We start from the raw sequence: 17,382 nt of genomic DNA on the forward strand, positions 1-17,382 counted from the left end.
AAAGAGCAGGCATGAACTAAGATGAAGGGAAGAGAAAAGTCATAATGGCCTTCCTCAATTCTAGGTAATTGTTGAGACCACAAATCTGCACAGGGAGTGTGTTCCAAAGAGTGGCAGCACTGTAGCGAAAGGAGCGGCCGCTGGCACGAGCTCTACATATCCGGAGAACCACCACCAAGTGCTGGCCCTGTGAGCGCAGAAGCCGTGGTGGGGCATATGGCGAAAGAAGATTGGCCAGAATAGAAGGGGTGGCCAGTTTCAAAACCTTAAAGGAAGTACATAGGGTTTTAAATTCGATACGCCTGGCCACAGGTAACCAATGAAGACAGCGGATGGCGTTGGACACAGAGCAAGACTTGCTGAAGCCTAAAAGGGTTCTTGATGCTGCATTCTGTGCCCTTTGCACCCCACCTCACAACCACTGCCTTATTGGACCCTAGATAGAGGGAGCAGGCATAATCAAGTCTGGACAAAACTGTCGCCTGAATGATGACCGGACGCGTAGATGCGTCAAAGAAGCCCAACAGTGGTCTGAGCCCCCGTAATAGTCCAAAACAAGTCCCTAATGTTTTTTTGGTTTGGAGTTACACTGAAGGAACAGATGAGGAAGTCGGGGGCAGTTTCTTTTAAACATTACAACCCTTGCCACAAGGGGCAACAGGTTGTTTTTTTAATACATTTTGAGCCTAGTTTACAACCATATAACAGGCCTTTATTACAACTAATCTAAGGAAGGGCATAGAACTAAGGGATATATACCAAGTAGAGCATGGCTCAGCAGAACTTAACTATCAACCCTCCACATACATTTTGGGTGGCAGGTCCACAGCCAGCAATGAAGTGGGTGGAATGGAAGGACTATTTCATTAATTATATCAAGGCTGTGGCCGAGACTGGTAAGATGAAAGCAGAACAGATGAAAAGAATTGTGTTGCATTTATTAGGGCCAGTGGGATTGAAAACATAAACCTGCATGGCAAAGATGGTTACAAGCGGAGAAGTACATGTTTTTGAACTGGATTTGAAAGATCTAGACAACTACTTTGCATCAAAGGTTTGGATTGGCGTGGTACGTTACAGATTTTTTTAAAGAAAGCAGAACATTGATGAATTAAATAAACGAGCCATTGAATTGTAAGTTCGGTAGTCTACATGGTGATTTTATGTGATCAATTAGTCATGCATAGTAACAATTCAACAATCCAAAACGTCTGTGGATCAATGGGGATGCACCACTGGAAGATGTGTTGACAATAGAGTGAAAATCAGAAATGTCCAGGAGATGTGCGACAGAACTTAAAGATTCAGACAAGGATACTGGCGGGGGTTTCAAAATACAGAGCATGAGCAAAAACCAGAACAAGCCGTAGATAAATGCATTGGAGGGAAAGAGACCAGAGGCGAGAAGATGCTATCGCTGCAAAAGCAGAGAACATTTGGCATTCAGCATATTTTGTTGTGCGACAAAACAAAAATGTAGTATTTGTGGGTTAACTGGACATTTTAGTAAAGCGTGTAGAAGGAAGAAAGGTAATATAACAACTATGTTAGAGGTGAACAGTCCTGAAGCTAGTGAAGTTGAAGTGTAAAGTTTTTCATGGGAATGTGTGAAGAATTTACAGGGCAGTTTTGTGATAAACATTTCAGACAGCTAAATAGAAGGGAAACCAGTGTGTGACATGTAAATAGAGGAAGTACATGTTAAAATGTTTGCAGACTCTGGATCACTAAACACTATTGTAAGCGAGGACATTTGGAAAGCAAGGTTTGTAGGCAAAATTGGACAACAGTTGACTCCCACTGATGTTAACCCAGTGAGCTTCACGGGAGAGAAAATCAGTATGCTAGGTGGTTGACATTCTTATTATTTAAGGGGAGGTCAGCAAGAGGGAAACTCTATGTGGCCAAACTGGGACCATCAGTTTTAGGTTGGATGGGCCAGAAAAATGTGCATATTATCCTAGACCCCAACAGCGAGGATAAAGTACTCATTGTGGATGAAGGTAGCAGTATGGGGAATGTTATGACTAAGGATTTTCCAAAGGTTTTTGAGAAACAAATTAGGTGTGCTGAAGGGGTTCAAGCATACCATTGTACTGAAAAAGGATGCTAAATCTAAAGTGCATAAGGTGAGAGGCATTCCTATCTTAATTAGAGATGAAGTGTTAAAAGAATTGGAAGGGCTGATTGAAAAGGATGTGATTGAAGAGGTGGAAAGTTCTGAATGGATTTCTCCAGTAGTGGTAGCACGCAAAAGTAATGGAAAGATTTGTCTATGCATTGACTTGCGCCATTTGAACAATAACATTGTCATTGAATGGTTTCCGTTGCCAAAGATCAATGAGATGGTGTCATCTCTCAAGGGAGCAACTTGGTTCTCCACCATTGATCTTTTGGCAGCGTACCACCAGGTTATGCTCACGCCGGAGTCCAGGAAACTTACAGCCTTTATAACACCTTTTGGTTGCTACCAATTTAAACATATCCCATTTGACCTCGCATCAGCAGCTGTGGTATTTCAGCCGCTAATGCACAGGCCGTTTGGGAAAATGTGTTGAGTGAGTTTCTTCCAGGATAACATTTTAATTTCTGCTAAATCCAAGGAGGGTTACAATGGTAAGTTGAGAGAAGTGTTAGGAGAGTTGCAAGATGTAGGCTTGACTGTGGAGCTCAGCAAGTGCAAGTTTGCTCAGAGAAGTGTATCTTATTTGGGACACATAATATGTGAAGATGGTGCGAGGCCCAAACCCTCATTGGTAAATACTATTGTTGGCACATGTACACCAGCAAACAAGTATGAAGGGAGATCCTTTTTGGGTATGGCAGAATATTGTGCAAAGATTATTTCCAATTTTGCCAGTAAAGTTTTTTTTTATATATTTCTTTTTATTAAAACAAGGCATCAATAAACACATCGGCGCATAGTACAGAAGCAGGTCGTTCACAGTGTCAAGACACAATACAATAAATATTGGCGGGGGGGACAAAACATCGATATCATAAATATTCACATATACGGGTCATGGGGAAAGTGGGACATCAAAGACTACATTTGCAGGTGGCACACAAATATTCCCTCTATAATTATTTCAAGGGCTCCAGACATTGTTCCACTTCGGAGGACGACCCCTTGCGAGGTAAACAGTTTTTTCACGGAACATACACCAATCCATACTTTCCTTCCACCCCCCTATCGTTGGCGGCCTTTCAGAGCACCACTGCTGTGCTATATTTCGCTTAGCAATCATGGCCCCCAACGTGACCCAATGGGTCTGTGCAGTGGTTAGGTCCGTAGGCTCCCAAATATTCAGCAAGCATCTCCTAGCTTCCCGCAAGAGCGCCACACCTGTCACTTCCTGCATAACATCATGGACAAAGCCCTAGTAGTTTACCATATACCGACATTCCCATATGATATGGAGAAATGTCCTCATTTGACCACATCCCCGCTTACACAGACCTTTCTCCGTTAAACCCATTCTAATCAGACGTGGACCCGTGACATAAACTCTGTGGAGTACTTTCAGCTGGACGAGTCTCAACCTTGCTGGAATCGCAACCTCCTTTGGAGAGGAGATTGCAGATTGCCAGTCTTCATCATCAATTTCGAGACCATCTCGGGTCCACTTATCCCTCAAATCCACCAGGAGATCCACTCTGTGATTTATCAGTTTTTTTATAAATAAGAGAAATGGTGCTATCGGGCAGATGTCCCTCTAGTATGCGGTCCTCCAAGGGGGATGCCTCCGGTATCTCCTCCCCCTCGGGGAAGACCGATCTCACTGCATGACTAACCTGCGCATAACGAAAATACTCCGTCCCACTCAGCTCGTATTCAGTTTGTAATTCAGCAAATGACTTAATCTTCCCTTTCGCCCAGAGATCACCTACAGTGGTAATCCCTATCAGGTCCCATTTGTCAAAGCCCTTCGTATTCCATAGCTTGCCAAACCTATCAGATCCGAGGAGAGGGGTAGCCAAAGTCAAGCGGTCCTTCCATCCAAGCGAACTAGTAATCATGCCATATACTTACCGCCACCCTGGTCGGTCCAGTCAGATTTTTCTCTACTGATCTGGTATACAGCGCTCTGCTATAACTACCACTAGGAAGCAACCATCTGTCCATGATATAACAGGGATCTGTATCAGACCCGTAGGCCAGTAAGGTTTTTAATATACGTTTGTTGCTGAAGAATACCAAATTTGAGTGGGCTACAAATTGTGAGGCGGAGTTTCGTCAGATCAAATCTGATTTAGAAAGAGTAACAGCTCTGAGTACTTTTGACCCAGAGTTGGAATGTTATTTGATGACCGATGCCAGCAACAAGGTACTGGGAGCAGTATTGTCACAGAAAAGTGTGGAGGGCAGCAAAAAGATAATTCTATTGGCTTCTAGGTCGTTGTCACCTACAGAAAGCAGATATCCTATTATTGAGAGGGAAGCGTTGGCTTGTGCCTGGGCGTTAGAAAATTTCCGTGCTTTCGTCTGGGGAAGGCTGTCACCATACGCACTGATCATCGAACATTGGTAAAAAAATTCTAACTACGGAGGGCAGTGTGGCAGCGTCTGCTAGGCTGGCGAGGCTTTCGATGAGATTGGAGGAATATGTGTACAAACTGGTATATGTACCTGGCAGACTGTTTATCCAGGATGACGGTTCCAATGTAGGAGTGTGTGGACGACCCATGGGGGGATTTTAAGATTGCCTTTATACAGATTTTGAGAAATCAGCAATCAAAAAGACAGAGTGGCTTGAGGAACAATTAAAAGAAAAAACATTACAAGATGTTTTGCTCTATTTGTGTGTAGGGTTGACTAGGAAGGAGGGCGTAACGGATGAGTTGCGAACTTTTTGGGAAGTCAAAATAGAGTTGTCTGTGGAGAGAGAATTGATTATGAGAGGGGACAGAGTTGTGCCACCAGAAGGTGTGAGGAACAAGGTTTTGCAACTTTGCCATGAAGGGCATTTTGGAGTGGCTAGGACCAAGTCCGTTGTCAAGGGTGTTTTCGGGAGGCCAGGTGTGGACGAGGCTGTGGAGATATTTGTGAGAGGGTGTGATGTATGTTCTTCAGCAGACAAGTCTTTGAAGACCTTAAGACCACCAATGTCTGAAGGGTTAATTCCGAGTTTACCTTGGGAATTCGTCGCTGTGGAGATTTTTGGCCCAGTAGGTGAATAACAGGAATATGGAATTGTTGCCATTGACTTGTTTTTCCCCCAAGTGGCCAGTGGTAGAAATTGTGGAGAAGGTGGATACTAATACTGTCCTTCAGTTTCTGGACAAGATTTTTGTGATGGAAGGGTTGCCTGTCATTCTTTTAAGCAATAATGGAGTGCAGTTAACATCCAAAAGTGCTAAGTTCTATTTTGAAAGGGTCGGAGTAAAGCATAAAACCACGTCCCTTTATAACCACAGTGGAAATGGCACAGTGGAACACTTTAACAAAGTGCTAAAGGGTGTCATTCAGGCAGCTATATGTAAACTGAGGGAGACTGGAAGTTGGAGATACAAAAGGCTGTGTGGGCTTATAGAGTGACTATACATGATGCAACGGATTTGTCTTCTTTTGTCATTATGAGAGGTAGGAAGCCCAGATGCAAATTTTCTCCGGCACGGCTTTCAAATGGAATGGTGGAGCAGTGGTCGGCCCAAGATATAAAAAAATAATTTGGATGACACCCACAACAAGAGTAAAGTATATTATGGCAAACCTCATGGAGTGAAGGAAGTGCAAGTGAGAGTGGGTGATTGGGTACGAGTGAGAAACCCCGGTAAGATTCCCAAAGGGGAGAGTCAGTTTAGAGCACCTCAGGAAGTTGTGGAGGTCCTGCGCAATGCCGTGAGGTTGAGGAATGGGAAGGTGTGGAACTTAAAAAGTGTGGCTATGGGACCTGTGCAGGATTTTGAGGTGGTGCAGAAAGAGCATTCATTACAAGAGAGTGGATGAAAGGACACGGAGTGGGTGGAAGATTTTTTTAACAGAGTCCTGATCAATCAAGTAGTCAATTCAATTTAATTTCAATTCAATCAGCTTTATTCAGCTTTATTCAATTAAAAAAAGTAATCATAAAAGCACAATAAAATATTAGGGATGATATATACACACATTAGAATTATATTAATCCGTACAGTAACAGTGCAAGTCATGTCCAAAAAATTAAAAGAATATATATATATATATTTTTTTTACATCATGATACATTTTATCACCAACTTTAAAAATATTAAAATTGAAACGGTCAACTGTTCTTCTCCTAATGTTTGTAGAAACAGGAAAGCAGGCCGGCATTGTCTTAGGCCTCGGTTTTTTTAAATTGGCAAAATCCACCTATGTCTGTTATAGGAATAGAATTTACAAAAAAACAGTACATGCATCGTCGATTGAGAGGATACATCATCGCAAGGAAAGTTACACAACTCCTTTGACCAGTTGTTTTGGGAAGGGAAGGTAACAAGCCGATGAAAAGTACCCAATCTCAGACGGGTTAACAAGAATCTATCATGTTCTCTTGTAAACATAGTTAGGTAGGGCTGGAGTCTGTCACTTGCCACTATCAACTGGTGGGCTTGGACCGAAACTGTTTGGTATTCTGTATACCTTCTCTTGTTGTCCACATAAAAGAGACAGCTAGTTTTAAGTTCTTTCCTATTTATATCTAGTAAACTGAGGGGGTCCGAAAAATATTCAGGGTGGCCGAGATCACCAAAAAACAAAAAAAGTTTTAATATACTCAAGCCATCTAATCTTTCGCACCCCATCCAATTTATCACAGTCTAAAAATATCTGTCTATTAAGCTCCAGTGAGTCGGAAGTCCAGATTCTATGCCACTGGAATACAAGTTGAATTTTACATATATCCGATATAAAAGGCAAGCCCAATTCAGTGTGACAGATATAGGTAGAGGTGCTAACCGGGACAGCCAATAAGAATCTTAAAAACGTATTTTCAATACATTGGAGTGAGTTGACGCTCTCGTGGCCCCAAATACCTGCCCCATATGTGGCTATTGAAATGCATTTCGCCTTGTAAATCTGTATTAGGACCTCTGGTTCCCGTTTCCCCAGTTTCTTACTAAAATTAAAAAGTGCGGCTACAGCTTTGGAAAACAGCAATTTCCTTGTTTTAATAGCCTGGGTCCATGTCCCCCTCTCATCAAAAAGTATTCCCAGGTAGGAAAAGGTATTGCAGCGGTCAATTTGTGTCCTTTTGAGTGAAATGGGTCTAAAATGTGTGATCCCTGACCCGCAAATCATCACGATGGTTTTAGAAATGTTGACTTTTAGACCTAATTTGGCCATATAAGCGGCAAAACAATCAACTAGCCTCTGCATCCCTAATGGGGTGCGTGACATTAAAAACGCATTGTCGACATACATTAGTGTTGGTATAGGTCTCTTACCGACTTGTGGAAGGTCCTGGCATTCTTTCCCCAGCGTATTTCCCAAATCATTAATATATAGAGATCAAGTAGTCAATAATGGAGAGGAAGGTGTTATGGAGGAGAGAGTGGTGAGGAGCAGGGAAGTTTTGGAGGGAGCTGCTGCGGTGGAAGAGGTGCAGAGCAAGAAAGTTTTAGAAGGAGCTGCTGCGGTGGAGGAGGTGCAATCTGGTGTTAACGACCCTGCAGTTGTGGAAGGGAGTGTCAGGGATGGTGGCAAAAGGAAAAGGGTCCTTCCCGCATGGTTGAAGGAATGTATAATGTAACTGTTTCCTTTTGCTATTTGTGTATCCTTATTCAGTTCATTGTTCGTTTTTTGCTTACATTTACAGTTGCATTTCTTTTCGTTGTGTTTGGGGGGGGTGTTGTGTCATTGTATTCTTTTTATTGTATCCTCTTACCGGAGCGAGGCATGGAATTGTTGTTACATTCTGCTTGCTGATTCCAGTCCAAGACATTCGTTATGAGAGGTCTTGGAGTGGAAGCTGCGCTACCTGGCTCCTACCTGTTCTATTCTTGTTATTTAATAAATACTTAAAGCAATCACTTAGAGGCTACTTGCATCACCCTGCTCTTACTTGCTGCCATCACAGGAATAGCCAGCACCCACCCCCCCTCCCTCTTTCCTTTGGCTGCAGCAGGTGACAAACGAAGGGCCGCCACTGGTGGCCAAAGACCTAGCTATGCCACTGTTTACAGGCGTCCCCATGGTGCGCAAACGTTACACATCTCCGCTCCCCGCTCCAGTTCAGCATATAATCTAAGAGCGTTTCACCCTCCGCGTCACTTTGAATGACTACCTTGGCTCAGCGGCCGAAAACACAAACTGTCTCACTGCCGACTGAACGAGAGCTGTGCGAAGGGGCCGTCTGTTTCTGCACGCCTGGGCCCACAGCGATAAGTGCGATGCCCCTTGAGGATCCCGGGGTCGAGGACCTTCCCCGAGACAGAAGGTACACAGTGCAAGGACCGGCAAAGGAGCGGGGCCCGAGCCACGACACCAATCGGCATCAACATCAGCCAAGGGATCCAGCATGCTGCTTCCGCCTACCACCACCCGGCCTTCTACCCCCACGGCCATCTCCACCTCCCTACCGACCCAAGGCCACCGCCCCTAATTCAGTGGTCGAAGTGGGGGGGAAAAAGTTGGGGAACTGTGTGTGGAGAATGGGAGAGCGGGAATAACCCAGGGATTGGATTAATGGGCGGAGCCAGAGGTGTGGCCAGAATGAGCAAACATCCCAATTTTTAGTATTTGTTTGGCATTTCACTGCCCAGTTTAATCAACCAACGGATACACATGATTATTTAAGGTTTTAATGAGTTATTGACATAAATATATCTTCACAAAGTGGGATATGCTTCTAATCACAGAATATTCCAAATACAATAAAATGTGGAAGCACAAGCCATTTGTCTCTCAACCATGGAGTTTCTGTCATCAGCACTTCTCCCTTTTTAGGTCTCGTGACCCATCAATGCGCATGCGCATTGAGAGAAGCGAGACTATAGGGCTTTAAACAAAGTTTAACTAACTGTGGCGATTTGGTGCTGTGCCCGTGCGCTTTTAGGTCAATGCGCAAGCGCATTGACCTAAAATGCGCGTGCACATCATCAAATCGCCATCTGTTCCCAAAGCCACACTCCTCCCACACCTTTGAAGTGAAGCTTAGATTCACTTGAAAGGCCCCGGCTGCTTCACACCCTCATGCCGCTCTCCCCGCTCCGCCCCCTCCCCTGCCCGCCGTGTGTCTCCCCTTCGGTGTCTTAAGTTGTTGTGTGCAATCTCAACAATGACCTGGACCTATTGTCTGTTTTAGTTATGTTTTTGTGGGTAACAAAGTTGCTGTTTCATAGATGAGTCTGTAAACATATAGTCTGTTCATTAGACCAGTTTTCATTCTTGTGAGAATCAGTACCGCTTCATATGCATCTCCAGTCTGGTTGCAAAGAGCACTGCCAGGAACCAATCATAGCAGCGTTAGTGTGATTTTAGTGCATCAAACTACTACAGCACTTTATTGCGTAAAAATGTTTATTTCTAAAGGTTTTTTTGTTAACAGTTTTACATCCTAATATTGCACGTCATCTAATAACCCTCTTCACACTCTATTATGAATCCAGAGCAGGAGAGTCTGGCCTGGATTCCCTCTTGCCTTAACTTCTTTCCCTGCATGCCTCCTCTCTCTGGCTATAGCCTACTCTGTTTAACGTAATCATTTAATGTATTTATCCAAATTGCCAACGCGTAATTTCATGAGCCTCATCCTTGCCGTCTTTGAACCCCTATCCGTATGATCATTATTCTTGTTTGTCGCCCTGCCCTTTGCTTAGTCACTATACCTGTCTTCTGTTTCATGCTCCCCCTCTGCCCTTTCTGTCCTGAGAGCAGTTTACTTGGCAGTGGAAGACGGTACTTGAAGGTAATCAGCAGAAGTCCTTCCCAAGCTGCCCTCGTGTCCTTGTCATTCCTCTCTCTACCTGTACTGGAGCTCGAAGCCATCTCCTCTGCGTTCGGCTCCGTTCTGATTACCTCCGAGTCCTCCACATCACCTGTTCTTTCACTTTCGCTTTCTCGTTATATGCCCATATACATCTCCCCTCACACTCACCCTCACTCACACTCACCCTCACTCACCCTCACCCTCGCTCACCCTCACCTTCACTCACCCTCAACCTCACCCACCCTCAACCCCTCACCCTCACCCTCACTCACCCTCACCCTCAACCCCTCACCCTCACTCACCCTCACCCTCACTCACCCTCACCCTCAACCCCTCACCCTCACCCTCACTCACCCTCATTCACCCTCACCCTCACTCACCCTCACCCTCACCCTCACTCACCCTCAACCCCTCACCCTCACTCGCCCTCACTCACCCTCACCCTCACTCACCCTCACCCACCCTCACCCTCACCCTCACTCACCCTCAACCCCTCACCCTCACTCACCCTCACTCTCACTCACCCTCACCCTCACTCACCCTCACCCTCGCTCACCCTCACCTTCACTCACCCTCACCCTCACTCATCCTCAACCCCTCACCCTCACTCACCCTCACTCACCCTCAACCCCTCACCCTCACCCCCTCACCCTCACTCACCCTCATTCACCCTCACCCTCACTCACCCTCACTCACCCTCAACCCCTCACCCTCACTCACCCTCACCCTCACTCACCCTCAACCTCACTCACCCTCACTCACCCTCACTCACCCTCACTCACCCTCACCCTCACTCACCCTCAACCCCTCACCCTCACCCTCACTCACCCTCACCCACCCTCAACCCCTCACCCTCACTCACCCTCAACCCCTCACCCTCTCACCCTCACCCTCAACCCCTCACTCACCCTCACTCTCACTCACCCTCACTCACCCTCAACCTCACTCACCCTCACCCTCCTCACCCTCAACCCCTCACCCTCACTCACCCTCACCCTCAACCCCTCACCCTCACTCACCCTCAACCCCTCACCCTCACTCACCCTCACCCACCCTCACCCTCACTCACCCTCACCCTCGCTCCCCCTCACCCACCCTCACCCTCACTCACCCTCAACCCCTCACCCACCCTCACTCACCCTCAACCCCTCACCCTCACTCACCCTCACTCACCCTCACTCACCCCCTCACCCTCACCCTCACTCACCCTCATTCACCCTCACCCTCACTCACCCTCACTCACCCTCAACCCCTCACCCTCACTCACCCTCACCCTCACTCACCCTCACCCTCACTCACCCTCACTCACCCTCAACCCCTCACCCTCACTCACCCTCACCCTCACTCACCCTCACCCTCACTCACCCTCAACCCCTCACCCTCACTCACCCTCACCCTCACTCACCCTCAACCCCTCACTCACCCTCACCCTCACTCACCCTCATCCACCCTCAACCCCTCACCCTCACTCACCCTCAACCCCTCACCCTCACTCACCCTCAACCCCTCACTCACCCTCACTCTCACTCACCCTCACTCACCCTCAACCCCTCACCATCCCTCACCCTCACTCACCCTCACCCTCACTCACCCTCAACCCCTCACCCTCACTCACCCTCACCCTCTCACCCTCACCCTCACTCACCCTCACCCTCACTCACCCTCAACCCCTCACCCTCACTCACCCTCAACCCCTCACCCTCACTCACCCTCAACCTCACTCACCCTCAACCCCTCACCCTCAACCCCTCACCCTCACTCACCCTCACCCTCACCCTCACTCACCCTCAACCCCTCACCCTCACTCACCCTCACCCTCACTCACCCTCAACCCCTCACTCACCCTCACCCTCACTCACCCTCATCCACCCTCAACCCCTCACCCTCACTCACCCTCAACCCCTCACCCTCACTCACCCTCAACCCCTCACCCTCAACCCCTCACTCACCCTCACTCTCACTCACCCTCACTCACCCTCAACCCCTCACCCTCCCTCACCCTCACTCACCCTCAACCCCTCACCCTCACTCACCCTCACCCTCTCACCCTCAACCCCTCACCCTCCCTCACCCTCAACCCCTCACTCACCCTCACCCTCTCACCCTCACCCTCACTCACCCTCACTCACCCTCAACCCCTCACCCTCACTCACCCTCAACCTCACCCTCACTCACCCTCACCCTCACTCACCCTCACCCTCAACCCCTCACCCTCAACCCCTCACCCTCACTCACCCTCACCCTCACCCTCAACCCCTCACCCTCACTCACCCCCTCACCCTCACCCTCAACCCCTCACCCTCACTCACCCTCACAACACATATTGTGTTACAATAGGTGTCACATTTGCGAAAGATAAAACTATTGGCATTGTAAATAACAAAGCTATTAATTTCGCTATTTTCAAAACAAGCACATAAATAAAAAATGTGTCCTTTACAATACCAATAGCTCAAACTTTCCTAATGCGAGACCTAGTGCATTGCTGTGCTTCTCTCCCCTGCTGCACTCTCCTGCTCTCTAGAGATGTGGCCTAACGACCAGAGCTGCCATCTAAGTCACGTAAATACAAAACATGTTGCATTCCAAATGCTATAGGTGTCACATTCGCGAAAGTTATAACTATTGGCATTGTAAATGACAAAGCCATCAATTTAGCAATTTTAAAAACCAACAAATAAATAAAATATGTCATTTACAAGACCAATAACTCCAACTTTTCTAATGCGAGACCTATTGCATTTCCAATGCTTGTTCTACAACAGCAGTTCAAACATGAATGGCAAAATATCCTAGTTTGCAAATGTTTTATATATAATTATGGATCAACCATATTTGCCTCATAATGCAAGATCTGCTGCATGATCTGATCATTTAAACTAATAAACTGTAGCCCAAACGTATCAAAAGTTAATAAAAAATGTGACTTGTGTTGCTGCGGAGTGATGGCCTATTGCAAAGGTTGACTGATCACCTTTCTCACCGCTGCATTTGTATGTTACACTGGTACTAATAAGGCAACATCTTCCCAGAGACTCTTAGCATGTGTACGCGTCAAAATACTAAAATATTAGAAAATATACTTCATTACTCTGCAGCCTTTTTTTAATTCATAATTTAGTCAACACTGCGGCATCATTTTGTCCTCCTTTGCTGCATAATGAATTACAGGGGCCCCACGGCAGGCAGCATATGTTAAAAGTGCTTGTGAATGAAGCAGAGAGACTGTGATGTTTGCGAACTTAGTTTGGTGTGTGTGCAAATCCTGCATTGCCAATCCCTGGTGAGTTGCAGATACTTCTGCTGAAACAAGGCCAATGGTGGTACTATGGGTGTGGCAGACTGGCCTCAAGGGCAGGGCCGGCCTGAGCACTGGTGGTGCCCTGTGCATTATTGTTTGTTAGTGCCCCCCAAATACGACCTCTGCCGTGGATTCCCTCACTACCACCCTCAAACTGTGCCCCTCAAGTCTCCATAACCACACTCTCTCTCAGATGCATTTAATTTGATTTACAGCGCCACACATACCATTGTAGGGTGTTAGAGCACTTTACATCACACACATTACACAGAGACAGTGAATCATATGTGTGTAAAGCAATGCATAGATAATGTTACATAAGACTAAGGGCTACAAGGTGTAGGAGTCACATGGCAACCATACTAGTAGGCCGTATAGTTTTATAGTGATTGGTCTGGATAAACACAATACCCGGAATTTAAAACATAATACCATGGTTGGGGGTTCTCTTTAATAATAAGAATGGATTTCTGTCCAAGAGAACACTTTTTGCAACATTAGCATAATCAAAGACTGGGGGGGCAAACAGAACACTCTAATTTACACCTTGCAGTTTGTATGCAGCTCGTAGATGACAGTTAATAGCTCACTGTTCTATGTTAGGAATTTAACTTATAAACTGCAAATAACAAAAGGATCTCTCTGACAAAATCAGTAGCCCACTGACCTATTTACATTGTGTGCACTTTGTGATCTGCATGGTACATGTTCTTTGCAGCAGGTACATTAACCCTCTGAGCTACCTTTCCATGAGTCAAAACTTCCACTAAACAAAATTCTGATCTCTTTCTAGGGAGAACATTAATCACCAGTCATCATGACATTTTTATTGATGCCGAAAATTGCTGGAGGTCAGGAAGGAGGCAGCAAGCGCTTTTAAAACCATAATACTTGCAAACATGATACCTCCACCTAAAGTCAGCACCCGATGCGGTACACCGGTGGCACCGCCCTAGAGCTGGCCCTTCTCAAGTGTCCCGTGATCTCAGTGACAGGGTTACTGTTGTTCAAGGGTGTGATGCTTAATAGGCCTGCCCGTAAGACTGGAGGTGAACTTCAGTATGGATAGTGGTGGACAAGCCTTGAAGGTTAATCTACACTTGTCATGCTAGGGTCCATCTGCTGGTGCTACGACATCAGGGCTTCTAAGGTCTTGCGAAGGCTTCTTCATGTCTAGCATGAGATTGTGCTCTCTCAGGAGAGTGGTCTGGTGGACTGGGTATTAAGGCTGAACCTGGTCCCCAGTTCCAAATTCAGCAGCTCTGGCCATAGTGTTAAATCCTCTCCCCCACTGAACACCATACTGCCCCACTGTGAAAAACTCACACTGCCTTCAACTATAACCCAATTGTTGCCGGCTACAAAAACCTGGATTTGCCTCAATTTAAATTACGCACTAGACAAGAGCAATATGCGGCCTACAAAAAAAAAAAGTAACAACATCCTGGAAAAAGCAAACACTCATAGGGAATGCAAAATGTAGCACAATGTGAAATGTAAGCAGGAACAACATGGTTACCTTAACGCTTTTAAACTCACTATTCAGAAATCAGTGAGTGCTTTTGCCTGAAAAGTTAAGGACATGACTACAGGGCCCTGAATGGACCCATTTCAATGTCCATTGCTTGTATCCTTACAATACGTAAGCAGTATGGTAAAAATACCTCATGCCTGGACGCAGAGCCGCCATACACATTTTGTTTTCCAGTCCACGCATTGCAGCACCTCCAGGATTGGTGCACTAGTTCCAAGTCCAGGGAAAACAAAGACAAGAAAACAAAAATAGCGCTTCGCTGGCAAACTCTGTAAAAGTGGCGCTAATGTGTTTGGGTGTGAATAAAATCAATCTGGCCAGTTTGCTACCACTCTGTCTTACTTTATTTAGTTATTTTTCATATTTGTAACCTTTTATTCCGGCTGCTGCACTTTGGAATTAAAATGTCAGAAAAATACGACTTTTCCAACAAAAGTGTTTTTCTTTTTTATATCCATTTCAAAGGGGAACAAATAAAAGAAAGGAGGAAAGAGAGTGAGAACCCCGTCTTGAAGCAACGGTTTTCAGTAAGCGAAGAACTGCTAGACAGAAAGAAGGAAAGAGTGGGGGGTCAGCTGAAGCGGCAGAGCAGAAGTGGACACTGTCTTTGTATTCTCTGGGCAAGAAGGAAAAGACAGAGTCCTGTTACTTCTCTTCAGCCCCACCCGTCACTAGCGCCAGGAACGCCGAGCTTCATCTATAGGCGATTTATTGCGTCCTGGGACGCATTTTCAAAATAAAAAAGTAGGGGGACGGAATCTTTAGAATTAAAGAAGTAGGGGCACGCCGTGCCTTGCCGATCCCGCCCACTTCGACCACTGCCCTAATGGCAACACCACCTGAACTCTTGGCTGCACGACGGCAAGAATGTGATGCTCCGTAAATATGTAATATATAATTGTTCAAGCCTAATCGCTTTTTAAAATGTAATCTTGAGTGATTTGCAACTTGTATATATGCAACTCTAACCACTAGTATCAGTAGTAGACGTATGTACTTACTACCATTTTTATGTACATTTAGAGTTTTTCTGTTTGTATCTTTCCCTTGAGTGAATTTTCAACTTGCATATATGGAACTCTAACCGCTAGTACATGTAGTAGACGTATGTACTTACTACCATTCTTTTGTGAATTTAGAGTTTTTTTATTTGTATCTTATTTATGTAACTCATGTACTCCTTAGTCCTTATGTAAATGTAACTGATCCTTTTGTAAAGCGCTCTGAGACCTTTGGGTAAAATTCGCGCTATATAAAATCGCATTAAATAAAATAAATAAATAAAATAAACTGTAAACCCATACATATGATCACGTTTTACATAATTGTGGGAAGCTTCATACCGGAGCAGCAAATCCAGTATGCCGCCCGGAAGAGAGAAGGGATTTATTAGTGTAATCAATGGCAATAGAAGAAAGACTACAAAAACCGTACTGGCGAGACATGCTTGTGGGGAAGAGCATGTCCTGAAGGTGGGGCCATCTCAAACAAGACAGAGGGTAACGGTGTCACTCGAATTTTTGTTGCACAATGATACGGACACACATTTTTGGTTTTATCAGAGATGTTGCTATTATGTTGAAGTTTCGGATATGCATACTCATTCACTTATCAAGCCATCAACGGGGAAGACAGAGTGCAGCTCTTTATTTCGCCATGAATGTTATCTTGCACTTATGCATTTAATATACTGAAAATTAATGAAACAGTTTCAAAAGCATCACGGTGGGACAAGGACAACACAGTAACATTAAGGAAATTGACACTAAAGGTTCTGACGTGCTTATGGTTGGTAGGTGAAAAACAGACTCCTTCACGACAGTATACAGGACGGCGGATTTATTCGGGCACTCTGACGATAATAAATAAGAGTGTCAAGATCTAAATTGTTGCTTGAGTAAACAAGGCACTAAAACGTAATCTAGAGTTGCCCTAAACCGCTCTGCCCCTGAATGCGCCGATTCTTCACCTCACAGTCCTATGTAATCCGACAACAACTAAAGCACGTAAAGGTCACTCTTTCACATTTGATTTAACTTGCTTTATTGTAACTGTAATATTGCAAATGCAGTGTGGAAAAAGTCAATAATCTACGCACCCCTGGAATGGAGTGACATAAAAACTCCGCTCTAGATTCCTTCCACTCAAACATCCGCCCCCTGCCACTTGCATAGTAACTTCACTGTACCGCCGTTCCTTAAAAATCTATTGTGTGGTCGCCTCGCCGTTCACAAATCTTAACACTAGCTCACGTTTCACAATCAATGTCATGTTCCATATTTTCACCTCACCTCATTGGTTTCCGATTTCTAGCGCAACCCCTAAACTCTCAAGCTCGCCGGTGTCTAGTATTTTTTGCTCCACACGTTGAGCCTGGTGGGCAGCACAAGCTCGGATTGGCTAACAGCCTGCTGCCTCTCATTGGTTGCGCTAAAAATGACAACAGCTTTACGCGCACACCCATTCAAATCTCTCAGGTCTCTGATGCTCTGATGCGCTGAATGGTTTCACTTTCTACTGTCTGCTGTTCGGAAGCTATTGCCCGCACGAGATGCTCGTTAATTATTGAGAACTAACAAATGCTGCGTTTTGTTTATAAGAAGGGGGAGTTGGTAGAGGGGTGTGAGAAACAGCTGAAACAAGATGGAAATGAACAAAGA

The 17,382-nt window shown here is 45.5% G+C and overlaps 1 protein-coding gene across 4 annotated transcripts in view; it reads right to left on the bottom strand.

The window, feature by feature from the left end:
- Positions 1-17,140, bottom strand: part of MTO1 (mitochondrial tRNA translation optimization 1) — a 569,440-nt gene extending 552,300 nt beyond the window's left edge. For 2 of the 4 annotated variants that reach the window (XM_078652253.1, XM_078652251.1), the window contains exon 1: positions 17,014-17,140. The gene's annotated coding sequence lies outside the window, so the exon portion shown is untranslated. The remainder of the gene's footprint in view (positions 1-17,013) is intronic. The other 2 variants (XM_078652255.1, XM_078652254.1) reach the window with 2 other exon arrangements.
- Between the last annotated feature and the right edge of the window lie 242 nt (positions 17,141-17,382).

This window comes from Lissotriton helveticus, chromosome 7 (genome assembly GCF_964261635.1).
Source record: "Lissotriton helveticus chromosome 7, aLisHel1.1, whole genome shotgun sequence".
In the NCBI taxonomy this organism is placed as follows: Eukaryota; Metazoa; Chordata; class Amphibia; order Caudata; family Salamandridae; genus Lissotriton; species Lissotriton helveticus.